The sequence below is a fragment of the Phyllostomus hastatus genome, unplaced genomic scaffold, assembly GCF_019186645.2.
Source record: "Phyllostomus hastatus isolate PE091 unplaced genomic scaffold, TTU_PhHast_1.1 phas_contig_37, whole genome shotgun sequence".
In the NCBI taxonomy this organism is placed as follows: Eukaryota; Metazoa; Chordata; class Mammalia; order Chiroptera; family Phyllostomidae; genus Phyllostomus; species Phyllostomus hastatus.
This window is the reverse complement of record NW_025333867.1, coordinates 8,337,248-8,352,771: the sequence shown is the minus strand read 5'-3', so window position 1 is coordinate 8,352,771 and position 15,524 is coordinate 8,337,248. Positions and strand designations below refer to the sequence as shown.

General features: G+C 41.0%; 1 pseudogene; it reads right to left on the bottom strand.

Moving 5' to 3' along the window:
* Positions 1-125: 125 nt before the first annotated feature.
* Positions 126-3,612, bottom strand: LOC123820740 (annotated as a pseudogene).
* Positions 3,613-15,524: the final 11,912 nt, after the last annotated feature.

Below are 15,524 nucleotides of genomic sequence, written 5' to 3'. Positions count from 1 at the left end.
GTTCCTTCACACCAGACACAGCATCTGCTTCTCACTGGATTCTTTTCATCAAACACCATCTTGTTGGAATCTTCATCTTCCAACACTTTTCACCTGTGTCGTCTCCCTCCTCCTCCTAGGCATCATCAGCCCTTCCCCATCTGAGTGTTCTCCTCTTTTCCATCTGATGCATAATTGAATACTTTTTCACATTCATCTTCTTCCTTTGCATCTGAATCTTCACACTCGCAGAGCTTCCTCATCACTCGATCAGACCCATCATCTTCAAATTCTAATTTTTCAGGGTCATTTCTCCTAACATTTTTTCAACACCATTTTCTTCTAATAATTTTTGGAACCATCTTCGAACTGTTTTTCAAAGCAGTCTTCAGATTCTTTTCCCAAGACATCTTCCTCAGACCCTTTATGGGGCCATTCTCTCTTCAGGTTCCTTTTCGGGGTCACCTTCAAACCTTTTGCAGAGCTTTTCTTGCCATCACCTCTTTTGAGGCTCTTTTCAGGCTGGCCTTCAGACCATTCTCTGCAGACTTTAGGAACTTCCTTATTCACATTGTCTTTTAGGGCCATGTTCTTTAGCACCTTTTTCCTAAGCCTCTTTTTCAAAATATCCCCCATCTTCTGTCTTTTCAAGTATCTTTTCATCTACAGTTTATTTTGAAAAGATTTAATCCAGTATTTATTCCACACTCACGATCATTTTCTAAAGTCAGAATATATCATAAAATCAATCAAGTAACTTTCCAATAATAAATAATGCAGCATAGAATTCCTTTTAATATGCCTCTGTTCTAGATTAAGTTTTAAAACTCAGCAATCTTCATTATCAATACAAACGTTTGAGTTTTTAGAAAAGAACACTACATCAAACTTTCATAATTGAAATATTTTCCATTTGTAAAAATGCTTTGGAAGCTTGAGGTATGAATCTAATCCATGTCTCTGTTCATCTGCCCCACCTGCTCAGTTCCACATGAGTACAGTGTTGCTGCTAGAATGCTTGTCGAGACATTCATTTTCCCCTTTCATATAGTACTTTAAAATCAGAAATTCAAGAAAAAGATTTTATCATGTATTTTTTTTCTCCATTTTTAAATCTTTTATTTTTCAATTACAGTTGACATGCATTATTATATTATTTTCGGGTGTACTGTTATGTATTTTTTTCAAATTAAAAAAAACTGAATTTTAGGCATTCTAACAGTGTCCCTTTGAGGTAAAATGCCAAAAGGACTTTCAATCAAATCACAGCCTAATTTAAACCTGTGCATCAGAAACTCACTTCTCATAAAGTCAAATGTTAACTGTGGAGAATATTAAGTGTAACATATTAACGAGCCTTCCAAGATAGTACAAGTGGACAAGCAGGTAATCTTAAAATTAATTGCTGCCTTCATGTACATTGAAAACACATAACTCTCCTGTAATCGGTACTCAAGATCCATTCTCAAAGTCTTTACCATTCTATTAAGAAAAGCCCAGCCATGCTAAATTCGGTATATAAACCATAAACATACACTTAAAATACAAAAACTGAATTAGTGCCTTATGCAAATTTAACCAACATGGGCACCATGCCAAAATCATTAAAATATTTTTAGGATGTGTACAAACTGTACAGCTCAAAAATAATAAAATACAAGAACTGTCTGCATCATATATCAAACTCAACAACTGGGTGAAAACATCAAGGCAATAAAGGGAATTACAAAGGCACTTCCCTACACAAAATAGGAAATGAAAATGCAGCTTAGAGAGTGCGCACTACTGCAACAGTCCAACTCTAAAGGGGAAAGCAGATTTAATCAAATATTTATAGAATTCAACATGATCTACTTCCACATAACATTTTCTTATTATGCTATTTTTCTTGTCTTTTTGGCTCCTTTGACAATCATATTTGTCAGACTGGTCCTTTCTGCCATCTCGGTTGTGGGAATGTTCTTTGCTACTGACTAGTGTATAGTTTCTTTACATACCATGTTAGTTGTGGCTTCTTGAACATTCATCCTTGATGTGCTAGAGTGCTGTGGAAATGCCCTACTGTAGAAGACCCTGCTCTTTAAAGCAGATGTGCAGTTTGAACACAGAACACCTGGCTCTTTTGGCCTTGGGACATTCAAGAAAGTTTCCCATTCTTTCAGCCTTTCTTTCCTTTCTCCTGGGGTATCCTCAGCCTGGTCACCTGTACCCATCTCATGCTTGGACAAGGATTTGACAGCCATCCCATCACCTTCAACTGAGGGTTTGAATACAGTGATCGGCTTCCTCAGGGACACAGAGGTTACACCATCTGGGTGTGTGTCAAAGAGAAGGGACTTCCTAATTGGCCCAAATTATTTTTAAAAATTATTTTTATTATATTTTTCCATTACCATTTCCCCCCTATACTCTCTTCCACCTCCACCCCACCCCCCAATCACTACACTGTTGTCCATGCCCTTGAATCCTTTCTCTTTTTCCCCTGAATTCCTCCACCCCATAATGCCCCAGCCCCAAGCTGTCAGCCTACTCTCTCTCTCTATGAACCTGTCTTTATTTTGCTTGTTAGTTCATTAGATTCCACATGTAAGTGAAAGCATATGGTATTTGTCTTTCTCTGGCTGGCTTATTTCACTTAGCATAATATTCTCCAGGTCCATCCATGCTGCCACAAAGGGTAACATTTTATTTTTTTTTTATGACCAAGTAGTGTTCCATTGTGTAAATGTACCATAGTTTTATCCACTCATCTACTGATGGACACTTGGGCTGCTTCCAAATCTTGGCTATTGTAATTGGCCTAAACTTTGAATATTCTCCTTAAAAGTTTTCTCTGACCTCATTCAGCACTAATGGACCATCATTGAAAGCCATAGGATGACATACCTTTGATGATGACAACTCACTCATGGTGCATTCAGGATGGTCCAGCAGTCCAGCTGCTTTCATTGCAGAGGAAGCTGCCTCCTGTGGTACCTGTCCCTCTTCGTTTCTGAAGCCTCATATTCCCCTTCTGTTGAAATTTGACCGGGTACCTCAACATGCAATTTCTAGCTTCTAATTTTACCTTTATTCAAAACTATTCATGCAAAATCCAGATTCCCTCTTAAAATAACTCCAAAGTCCATCCCCTTTGAGATGGACTTGGTTATCTTTGTAAAGCTGGACCTTAAATTTGGTCTAAGGATCTCTCACAATCATGCCCAGTTTAGAGAGAAGGTATATAAATGCTTCCACTATAATGTCTGGAGGCAAACCAGTCACATGTACATTTATATTCTGTCTTCAACATGAAGCCTTCCTTTTTTTCTACCCTCTTTTTGAGATCAGAGACTTTGGGGTGTTTTTTTTTTCCTTTGCAGAGGTTTCTCAGGATTTCTAGCACCATGTTGTATGTTTTCAGTAGTCAGATATGCCATTACTGAGAAACCATAATTAGCCTGATATTTAGTGATGGAATCCTCCGTGATCATGGGCAAACCAAGCCTTCTTGGTCAGAGATGTCAGCCAGCTGCTGCCAGAAATATTGGTTTCTCTGGGATTCTCTTGGGTGTCATCATCCTCAGTATCTCCATACAATTCTTGCATTTGTGACTGCTCATTAAACTCCTTGTTCCATCTGCATAGTACCATGTTTCCTACCTTGCCCTGGAGCAGAGTCCAGGCAAACAAGGAGGCACCAGCTCACCAGCTCATTCTGGCCTTGCTCTTGCCAATAAGAGTCCAAAGCTAGCCATCTTTTTTGTATTATCACTTTGTCTGCTTTCTTTTGGGGCAGTATTTCTTAAATGTTCTCTGGGCTGCCGTTGCCCATTTAGATTCTATCTCTGGAGTCCCTCAAAGTTTCTGCTCCCTGGAGAATTCAACTCAACTATCTTCCAAGCACTTGAGACTCGTATCATCAGTTGGGTCTACCCGTCCTCCCCCACACCTCCATCAGCATCCCTTAGTCCAGGGGTGTCAAACTTATTTTCACCGGGAGCCACATCAGCCTCATGGTTGCCTTCAAAGGGCTGAATGTAATTTCAGCTCCTTAACAGTTAAGGAGTAGTTACATTTACACAGTCCTAAAATTCTTTTTGTCCCTTTGAAGGCAACTGCAAGGCTGATGTGGCCCCTGGTGAAAATGAGTTTGACACCCCTGCCTTAGTCACTAAGTGACAGGAATGTTCATCGGATCCTCAGGCCCAAAACCTGGGACTCACCATAACTCACATCCAACCAAGCTTCTCATCTTGTTCAGTCTACTTCCTACCAGTGTTTAATTGGCCCACTATTTCATCTAAAATTCTACCATGCTAGTCTGAAGTACCATCTCTTTTTTGCCTGGATTATTGCAACAACCTTCTAATTTTCCCTCATGTACTTTTGTCCCTCACAACCCATTTTTACAAATTCTTAGAGTAATCTTTAGGTGTGTGTGTGCACACACACTCTTGAGGCTTATTAATTCTTCAGAGGCTTCTCATGCTCTTAGGACATGTCCAGAATCCTTGAGTGGATCTGTGAGGTGCAGCATGTGACCCTACCTCTTATCCAGGCTCTGGATGCTCTGTGCCTATTTCCCAGCCATACCTGACTTCTTCCCACCCCTGCCAAGGACCCACACCTGTCCTGGTGCAGGGCCCCTACTGGGCTGCTCGCTCTGGTAGGAGTGCTCACCCCACTTCACTACCCTTTACATGCCACCTTCACTGTCCCTTGATGAAGGAAGCCCTCCATGGCCCCTTAGGTGGAATTGGATGCCCTGTTCTGTGCCCTATATTCCTCCTGGCTTTTAAAACATCTCTGGCATTTTATCTATTAGAAGAAACAAGCACATCCTTCTTGTACATGTTTCAAGCACTAGGATCATCTGGGTAGAGTCTGGCTCCCTCACTAGACTGTGCACTCCATGAAAGCATGGACAGACCAGTCTTTTACAGTTGTCCTCTTTTGGGTAGTGCTCCCAAAATAGTTGTTGGAGAGGTAAGGTCTGCACCCTTCCAACCTGGCCTGGATCTCAGCAAGACTCTCAGCAAGGCTGCAGCATCCCTATGCATAAATATGTATCCCCATGGGCACCAGGTGGAAAGGAGGGTGGACATCTGACTGACTAGACCTTACTGCCCACTTCCTGGTTTCTCCTCTGCTTCTATGCCTGCAGGAACCATTCCCCGACTCTTGATGGAGTTTGTGGTTTGGGGAGGAGAGGCAGGAGGGACAGGCGGTACTGGAAAAATTCCCTAGACTGCCCTCTCTTTTCTCCACTGATGACTAGGGATGCCTTCAGGCAGCAAGAACTCACTGCGTTCTCCCTTGTATTCAGTGGGCTGCAGCCACAGTGTGTGTGGCAGGCAGAAAGGGTGCAGTACCAGACTTTAGAGCCTCCTGTTCTAGTCCTTGTGGAGCTGCTGGACCTCAGAACCCCTTGAGGCAGGAAGCAGACACCACACTGCACGGTCTGTGAAGTCACAGACTAAATGTCAGAGGGGTGGATTCTCTAGCCAGGCAGCAGACCCTACCCTTTCCCAGGTGGGGGTGAGGGGATTGGCAAATTCAAGGGGGGAATCCTCACTGCCTTCCCAGTTTCCCAAAGTCCAATTTCCCTGAGACAGTTTGGCTTCAAATGTGCCAAAGATACTAATTCTGCCTTCCAAACAAGACTGTTAGCACTTTGAGGGCTGGGACCAAAGTTCCCATAGTACCTAACAGCCTGTTACTTTGATGACTTTTAAAATCTGTGCTGAAAAACTTAAAATGAAAACACATTCAGCAATAGGAGGGCAGTGGAAATTGCTGTTAAAAGAAAAAAAATGACTACAGCCATATCTGTGTTTTAAGGCACTGGTTCCAATTTCCTTAGGAGCACAGGACAGTTGTAGTTCAGAAAATTCTCCCTGGTAATGCATTTGGCTCCCAGAGCCTAGTTGGGGTGAAGCCTGGTAGAAAAAGAGAGATAAAGAGACTCATGATTCTCAATGTAAGAAAGGTGTCAGGAATTTTGGAGTAGTACCTGGCAGCTCTGGAGCGTGGGAGAGGGAAAGAGGCACAGGTCTCAGGAGGGAGCACAGGAGCCCCAGGAAACAGTGGCAACAAGGGGATGTAGGACTGAAATGGCCATGAGGAGGTCAGTGGTGGGACAATGTAGGGACTGTGGAAATGCCCAGACCACTCCAGGAAGCCTGCATCTGTTGGAAGTGTGCACTGGTTATTGTGTTTTGCCCTTAAAGGAAAGTGTTGCTCCAAACAAGACTAGATAATGTTGTGACAGGATAGTAAGAAGCTAGGAAAAGTCCTGGGCAAGTGGAATGGAGAAACAGACAAGAAAATTAAGGCCAAACAATTTGAACAACTTTACAGCCAGCTGGTGAATCGCAGGACCTTATCTTCCCTACCCAAGGACAATGGAGAGCAAATGGTTTATACCTGTCCTCTCTAACTAAAGAATATGTAGTTTAAATCTCTCTGGTCTGGAAAATAGAGAGCAGAGACCCCGTTAATGCCATTTGTACCAGTTAAACTCAAAAGCATGAAATCAGGGGAACAAATAACAAAAACTCCATTTAAAAGACAGACAGACCCAAGATAAAAGTAAAACAGTAAAGCAGACCAAAGAATATTCCCCCCATACACTCATTTTGATACATCGGCATATTTAAAAAGCACCTGGAAAGCTGATAATAGTCAGCTGAAGCCCTCTCCTAAGATTCTTGTCCACAGGATAAAGAAAGATAAAAAGCTCTCAGGACAAAGTCTCAGTGCAGGCTCACACAAAAGCACACATGCCCATGCTCCTTCTCAGGCATGAATATTTTACTCCCTCCTAAACCCTAAGGGTCCCAGTGAAACTTGCAATGAGGGAGTAGCAGGCAGTGGCACTTCACCCCAGGCTAACCCCCTGATCCTGTCTCCAAGGCCCTCTTTTTCTCTGACTTCCCAGTGAGCTCACAGCAGCCCCACCTTGGCTCACTTCTCTCCTGTGACGTTTCTAGGGAGCCAAAGCCGAGCACCGCCTAGGCTCTCCTGTCACTGCTTCTACCATAAGTCCTCCCTTTGTTTCCTTGTCCCCAGCTTTAATAAACGTACTCTCAAAATCACCTGGCCTCCTCCGGCCAAGATGGAGGCGTAGGTAGACACACTGTGCCTCCTCCCACAACCAAAACTAAGGACAACAAAAATTTAGAAACAAAAAACAACCAGAACAGAGAGAAAAGAACCCAACGGAAGTCTGACAGCCATTCATCCAGACCAGTACGGAGGGGCAGAGTTGGAGGCCTATGGAGAGGGGTCGAGGGGTCCTGGCAGGAGGAAGCGGTGGCTGGCAGACATGGGAACACAGGGTGCAGGCGGCAGTTGGCAGACCACAGAAGCACAGGGGCAGCTGACAAACAGGTGGCAGATCCTGGACGCAGGGAGGAAACTAGCAGACCCAGCGAGGCGCACAAGGCAACTGGCTGTCCAAAGTCACGCATTTGCGCGCAGATAAACTGGGCGAAAACAGCAGCAACACAGACAGCACAACCCAGAAACGCAGCACCGGGAAACAAAGCCTAAAGGCACCGATTGAAAACGCCTGTGGGGGTTGAGGCCAGGAGATTCTCTCAGCCTCACAGGAGGCTCCTTGGGGAAACCCACAGAGTCCGAGAAAGTACACAAGCCCACCCACCTGGGAGCCAGCACCAGAGGGGCCCAATCTGCTTGTGGGAAGCAGCAAAGGGGACTGAAGTCCTAGAGAGAGCGGAGCAGGCACCATTGTTTCTTCTCAGACCCTGCCCCCACATTCAACATCACAACCCAGTGACTGAGGTGCCCTGTCCTGGTGAACTCCTAAGGCTCCGCCCCTCATATGTAACAGGTGCAACCAGACCAAAGGGTGGGGGCGGGGGAGGGAGAGGGCTCAAACAGAATTAACAGCCCCTCAGCCAGTACTTGTAAGCAAATGAGAGATAGCCAACCTATCAGATGCACAGTTCAAAGCACTGGTGATCAGGATGCTCACAGAATTGGTTGAATTTGGTCATAAATTAGATGAACAAATACAGGCTACGATAAGAGAAATGAAGGAAAATGTACAGGGAACCAATAGTGATGGAAAGAAAACTGGGTTTCAAACCAATGGAAGGGACCAGAAGTAAGAAAGGAACAACCAAACAGAAAAAAATGAAGAAACAAGAATTCAAAAAAATGAGGAGAGGCTTAGGAACCTCCAGGACATCTTTAAATGTTCCAGCGTCCGAATCATAAGAGTGCCAGAAGGGGAAGAGGAAAAACAACAACCAGAAAAGCTATTTGAACAAATAATAAAGGAGGACTTCACCAATCTGGCAAGGGAAATAGACTTCCAGGAAGTCCAGGAAGCTCAGAGAGTCCCAAAGAGGTTGGACCCAAGGAGGAACACACCAAAGCACATCATAATTACATTACCCAAGATAAAAATGAAGGATAGAATCCTAGAAGCAGCAAGAGATAAGGGGACAGTTACCTACAAAGGAGTTCCCATCAGAATGTCAGCTGATTTCTCAAAAGAGGCCTTGCAGGCAAGAAGGGGCTGGAAAGAAGTATTCCAAGTCATGAAAGGCAAGGACCTATATCCAAGATTGCTCTATCCAGCAAGGCTTTCATTTAGAATGAAAGGGCAAATAAAGTGCTTCCCAGATAAGGTCAAGTTAAAGGAGTTCATCATCACCAAGCCCTTATTATATGAAATGTTAAAGGGACTTATCTAAGAAAAAGAAGATAAAAAATATGAACAGTAAAAAACAGACATCAAATTCACAGTTAGCAACAACCATACCTAAAACAAAAGCAAACTAAGCAAACAAATAGAACAGGAACAGAACCACAGAAATGGAGATCACATGGAGGGTTAACAACAGGGAGTGGGAGGAGGAAAGCGGGGGAAAAGATGTAGAGAATAAGTAGCATAGACAACAGGTAGAAAATAGACAGGGGGAGGGCAAGAATAGTATGGGGAAATGTAGAAGCTAAAGAACTTATGACACATGGATATGAACTAAAGAGGGGGGATGTGGGTGGGAGGGGTGGGGAGGTAGGAGGGAAGTGAAGGGGGAAAATGGGACAACTGTAATAGCATAATCAATAAAATATATTTTTAAAAAGTCACCTGGCCTCCTGTTGTGAAATCTTCCATTCATGAAGTCAAGAACCCACACACTACCAGCCTGTCTTAGGCAGATCCCCTCCAGGCCAGACCCTGTCTGGTAAGGATGTGGGATCACTTGAACTGTACCAGCACAAGCACTTTGTTGTGATACTATAACCTGACTCAGTGCTGCTGAGAGTTCTCAGTCAGTAGACAAGAGCTATAAACACAGCTGGACCTTTGCTCATACAGGAATGTATTCTAAGGAAATACATAGAAAGTAAAAATACTTTTCCAAATTAAATGTTTATTTTTCTTAGCAATGCTAGTTATAATAATGAATAGTAATAGCTAACAGGTACTGGATGCTTAATATGTGCCAGGCGCTGATATAAATCCTTTGCATATACTATTATCTTCTTTAATTCTCATAAATGCCTTAGGCATAAGTACTATTGTTATCACCACCTTACAGATGAGGAAACTGAGGCAAAGTTAGGCTAAAGCATTTGCCCAATGGTCATGGCTATAGAGAGGCAGATGTGGGATTTGAACCTGGAATATCAGGTTCTTCTCTGGAAGCAACATAAGTGCCTGCAATCAGGGCAATGACAAAGAATACCATGGCCTTCCACTCCCTTGTTAGGATGGCAGGCATTGTGAACAGTCATCTGTGTCGGTCCCATATCAATTCCCATTCTTCTAATGGCAACATCCTGATTTTCCTTTGGGAATGATGCCATTTAGTCAAGCCATGTGGTTTTCATAAGGGTGACACTGAGCCAAGGAGTGGCATCTAACAGACTTGACCAATTTTCTGGTTTCATGCCCCAGAAAATCCAAGCCAGGTAATGAAATTAAGCTCAGGAATTCACTGATGTACTGGGAAAGTGGAGACTTTTTGTTTCTGGACTTAGAGCTGTGACTCTGAAAGCTGGTCAGGGGTTGTGACATAGAAAGTGTTGACCTGAAAATGAAAGCTCATCAAACTACATACAGAGACAATTTCCAAGGAAATTTTTGAACACCTAGACCCATCCTTGCCTGATGCTGGAGTTTTTTCTTTAGTTCTTTAGTCATATGGGGCAATATATTACCATTTTTGCTTAGGTGGTTTTATAGTAATTCAGCAATCCTAAATAATTCAACAAACATAGTTTGTATTTACATAGAAATATGAAATACTCCAGTGTCAACAAAACAAATTAAATTTGAATTTGATTATAATATAAAAACATACATGGAGGTATATAAAATAAGAATGCAATTTATAGTAATGTATGTCAAATTATTTTTCTCACCAAATGGGTTAAGTATGTAGTGTCTAATGAACAAAAGAGAAGCTGGAGGGTCTGCCATTGTGGGGAACTGAGGTGGGCAGCAGAGGACAGTACAGAGTCCAGAGATTAATCCCGGTTCTGCCAGTAACTGACTGAGAGGCCCTGAACTATTTGACCAACCTACTTGGGCCTCAGTTTCCCTGTCTATGAAATAAGGGGAGTCTGGCCTTCCATAGTTACCCACCCAATGTGCAAGATGCCAGGAGGCCCTCAGTCCTGTCATGTGATCTTTTCCTTGAGGTCCCAGGAAGTCTGAAATACTGCCTGGGATCCCCAGTAGTTCAGTGCCAGGGCTGATCCTGACTTGAGTTGTATAGACTAGTATGTTTGTTTTCTCTTTGCCTTTTACTATTTATTTCTGTAGAGTGGATAGACGCAGTGAAATGTAAGTTCATACAGTCATTTGTTTCACTAAAATGCATTGAGGACAAAGTTTATCAGGAATCAGATCATGCATCATGTGAACTCCTGCATCACTGACGGAAGGTCCGTATTTTGTGCTGATTTCTCCCAGCATGATTTCTGCCAGTCTGTACATTTTTATTATTTATCCCCATTTTTACAGATGGGTAAACTGAGACTTACAGAGTTGAAGTCACTTGACTGGAGTCCCACCACTACAAGTGGCAGAGCTAAGGCTCACACCAAGGCAGCCTTTTCCAGAGTTTGTGCTCAGAACCACTCAGCTTCAGGAACCCTGTTGGCAGATCAGGGTAAGAGTTGGGGCAGCACTGACCAGAGGCCATTTTTAAGAAATGGCCTTGAAAGGCCTAATGGCATGGCTATAGTGGGAAAAGGAGAAATCTGAGCTGGGCCCTTTGGCTCAACAAGGGTCTAACATTTTGAGGATCAAGAATTCTTTTACAAAATGTGTGGTTGTGGTTGAAAACTCCACTGAGACTTTCATTTCCTGCTATGTGGCAGACAGTATTTCTGAAAAGCCCTCCTGCAGCACAACTTCTAGAGGCCAGATAAATCACAACAAATCCACTTTTAAATGCACTGCTGAGATCATAAGAAACTAAGGGAAATGTCCAAGTTTATTCCCAACCCTTTCTGTCCCCATGCCCCCAGCCACCAACCTTGCACCACAATAACCAACTCCTAACTACTTGCTGATAGCAGAATAGTAAGAAAATGTGGAAACTTAGGATGCTTCAAGGTCAAATGCTGGCATCAATTCTCTAGCAAAAAGGAGGGAGACACCAGACCTTGGGTCTGTGCAATGTAGGCAGCTGAACTGAGACCTTGCATAAAGGGGGCACCATTGAGAGAAGGTAGGTAGAAAATTACATGTGTCCTTAAAGGGAAACAGGAAGCTAAACTGTTAATCTCCATTTCAGTTCTGGGTAAAAACTAAATATCTCCTGTATCATAAGATCTTAGAATGGCATTTTCTCTACCCCCATCTACAGAGTAACAGGAAATCTAAAGAAATCTAGTGGTCCCAAATGATGACAATCCTTAGTACAGGAAGAAAATATAAATTTGATCTTGGGAAAAACATCATCTCAGGGATGTCAGAATTCCCCTTAATTAAGATCAGCCTAATAAGAGCCCCCAACACTACCAAACACATGAGGAATAACAACATGACTGAGAATAAGCAGAAATATCAGGAATAGGTGAGCTTCAAATATTGGTATTGAGATGCATAACACAAAATAACAATACTTAAAGAAATAAAAATTGAATCACTTTGCAACACACAAGAGAGATTCAAAAGAGATCAGATAGATTTGAAGATTAATTCAGTGAATAGGCTACACAGTATATTAGACACGGATGAGGAGAGGATTAGTGAATTGAAAGTCAGATCTGAAAAATAAGGAATAAAATTAAAAGGATAGAAGATAAAATAAAAGGCATAGAGATTGGAGTGAAAAAGAGCTATTATATATTTAATTAGAATTTTAGAATGGGAAAATGAGAGAATGGTTGCCACATTTCAAAAAATACAATACCTGAGAATTTTTCAAAATTTATGAAAGATATTAGTACTCAGATTTAATAAGTACCACGTATCTCAAGCAGGATAAATACAAAGAAAATCTATACCCAGACATAGCATAGTGAAACTGCTTGACATAAAGGAAAAATGGAAAGAATAGAGAGTTTATGCACAAAGGAACAACAATTTAACTGACAACTGATTTCTCAACAGCAACAATGAAAACCAGAAAACAGTAGAATAGTGCCATCAACATGTTGCAACAGGATAACTATAAATGTTGACCTTTCTCTTTTTTTTTTTTTAATCACCTGAGGACATTTTCATTGCTTTTAGAGAGACAGGAAGGGAGCATTTAGAGAGAAGGAAAGGAAGGGAGAAAGAGAGGGAAAGAAACATCAATTTGAGAGAGAAACATCAACTGGTTGCTTTTTTTGTATGCACCCTGACCAGGGACCTAACTGCAATCTAGGGAAATGCCCTGACTGGGAATCAAACCCTCAGCCTTTTGGTTTGTGAGAAAACATCCAACTAACTGAGTCACACCTGCCAGGGCTTGACCTCTCTTTCAATTAATACCATAAAATAAAGACATTTCATAAAATAAAAAAATACAGTTTGCTATGAACAGACATTGTTAAAGGCATTTCTAAAGTTGTATTTCTTTTAGAAGGGCAATGATTCCAGAAGAAAGAAGATCTGAAATACAATAGAAAATAGTAAACATGGGTGAATCTGAGCAATTACTGTATAAAACAGTAATGATACAGTCTGATCCATAGGGTTAAAAACAGTAGAACTAAAATGCTGGATAAAAATTGTAGTAGACTCTGGACCACAGAGTTTGCCTGTTGTGAATGAAGACGAAAACAATGCACAGGCTACAGCAATCCTTGGGGAAAGGGGGGACGGCACAGCCACTCTCTCAAGAGGAGAGCGCACCAACCCTTGCCTGGACAGGCTTTTATTGTTTTTCTCAGGTCTTACATCAAAGAAGGATTTATTGTCTACTACATAGAATATTATTATCTACATTTTAGGTACAATCAAGAAAATGAAAATAACCAATGCAGAAGGGAAAGGCAATGAGCTGATTAGCTCCGTCCTTAGGAAAATTCACACAGGCTTTGGAAATTACCTTGAAGATAGTCAATAAACATCTACTGTTTCAGACCAGGGTGGGGGAGTTTTAGCAAGCTCAAGCCGTAACAGTCTGTATGCATTTTCTAGGCCTGATTCCCATGGGGAAAACTCGGTTTGAGGGCCTGGCTCCTGCCAACCACCTCGCTTCTGTGGGTTTTTCATTCAGAGCTGAGTCACATTTGCCAAACTTAAAACACACTGGTTCCCTACAAAAAAATGACATAAAACAGAGCACATAATCTAAACTAAAAGCCAATTTTTACTTTTCAAAAAAGAGGATAAAGTTAATAATCAACTTTAGCTTTTATAATGAAATATGTATATTCAAGTTTCTAGGGTAAGCATTAAAATATGGAACTTGAGGGTCAAATCAGTAGAATTCAGTGAGAAAAATGCATTCATCCAAAATAAAATAAGACTGGACAGAATAACAGTAAAAGCAGGATAAATTAAAGGCATAAAATATGATGATGAAAACATCCTGATATATTTTTATCACAAAAAACATTAATAGACAAAAATGTTAGTTAAAAGGCAGAATCAAACTGGATAAAATTTTTAAATTAACAATCTGCAGTTTACAAGAGATATATCTAAAACAAAAATACAAAAAGATTAAAAGGATGACCCTGACTGGTGTGGCTCAGTGTGTTGGGTGTCATCCCTCAAACCAAAAGGTTACTGGTTTGATTCCCCATCAAGGCGCATGCCTGGGTTGCTGGCCAGGTACCCAGTTGGGGGTGTGTGAGAGGCAACTGATCACACATCCATGTTTCTCTCCCTCTTTTTATCCCTCCCTTCCCCTCTCTCTAAAAATAAATAAATAAAACCTGAAAAAAGTAGAGTAAAAGGATGGAAAAAGTTAATCCATGAAAATACAACCCAAAGAAGGTAGTCTATCCAGCTATATTAATATAAAAAATAGACAACAGGGCAAAACCTGTTATTAAGGATAAAAAAGGCCCTGGCTGGTGTAGCTCAGTGGATTGAGCATGGGCTGCAAATCGGGCATCGCAGGTTCGATTCCCAGTCAGGGCACATGCCTAGGTTGCAGGCCATGGCCCCCAGCAACTGGCCCCCAGCAATTGATATTTCTCTCTCTCTTTCTCCCTTCCCTCTCTAAAAATAAATAAAATCTTAAAAAAAAGAAAAGAAAAATAAAAAAGGTTTCTGTGTAATGATAAAAGTTCTAATTCATATGAAATTATACCAATTCCAAACTTGTATATATTTAACAAACAGCATTGAATTATTAAAACAAACATTAAATTATAAAAAGAAATGGAAACATCAACTGCCAGAGTGGGAGATTTCAGCTTACATCTCCTAGTAAATGGTAGTTCAAGCAGGCAAAATTAAAAGAATAAAGATTTAAACAAAATTGATTTGATGCTTATATAAAAATCACTGTATCCAGAACTAGGATAATTCATATTTTTCTCAAACATTCATGGAAAAATCATAAAAATTCAGACCTCAACAAATTCCAAAGGATTTGTAAAGTACAGAAGACATTCTGTGACCAAAATATAGGTTCTAGCACAAATAAATGCCCCTTTTTTATTACAAAATCTTTTATTACAAAATCATAAACAAGCAATTCTGTAATATAACAATGTCACACTGAAGCACACCATATGACATTTCAGATGAAATGTTCAAATTACTGTCCATTTCATGTGAGACATTCCCTCCAACCACATTCAAGCAAGCATTACTTAGACTGGCCCCTACATAATTAAATCAGAAATCATAAAATAGAAATAACTTATAAAACATCATTTGAAATTTGACAACCCTCTTCTCAATAACTCATAGATTAAAGTTGAAATGATAATGTAAAATTTAAAACATATTTAGAACTAAATAATAATTAAAGTCTTGCATTATCAAAACTTGTGGGTTGCAGCACAAGTAGTATTTTTAGGGATAGTTTTAGGGATAGTTTTAGTTATATTGCTGAATGCTCCTTCAGCTAAATTTCAAATATAAGAGATAAAAGAAAACACATGCACATACACATGTG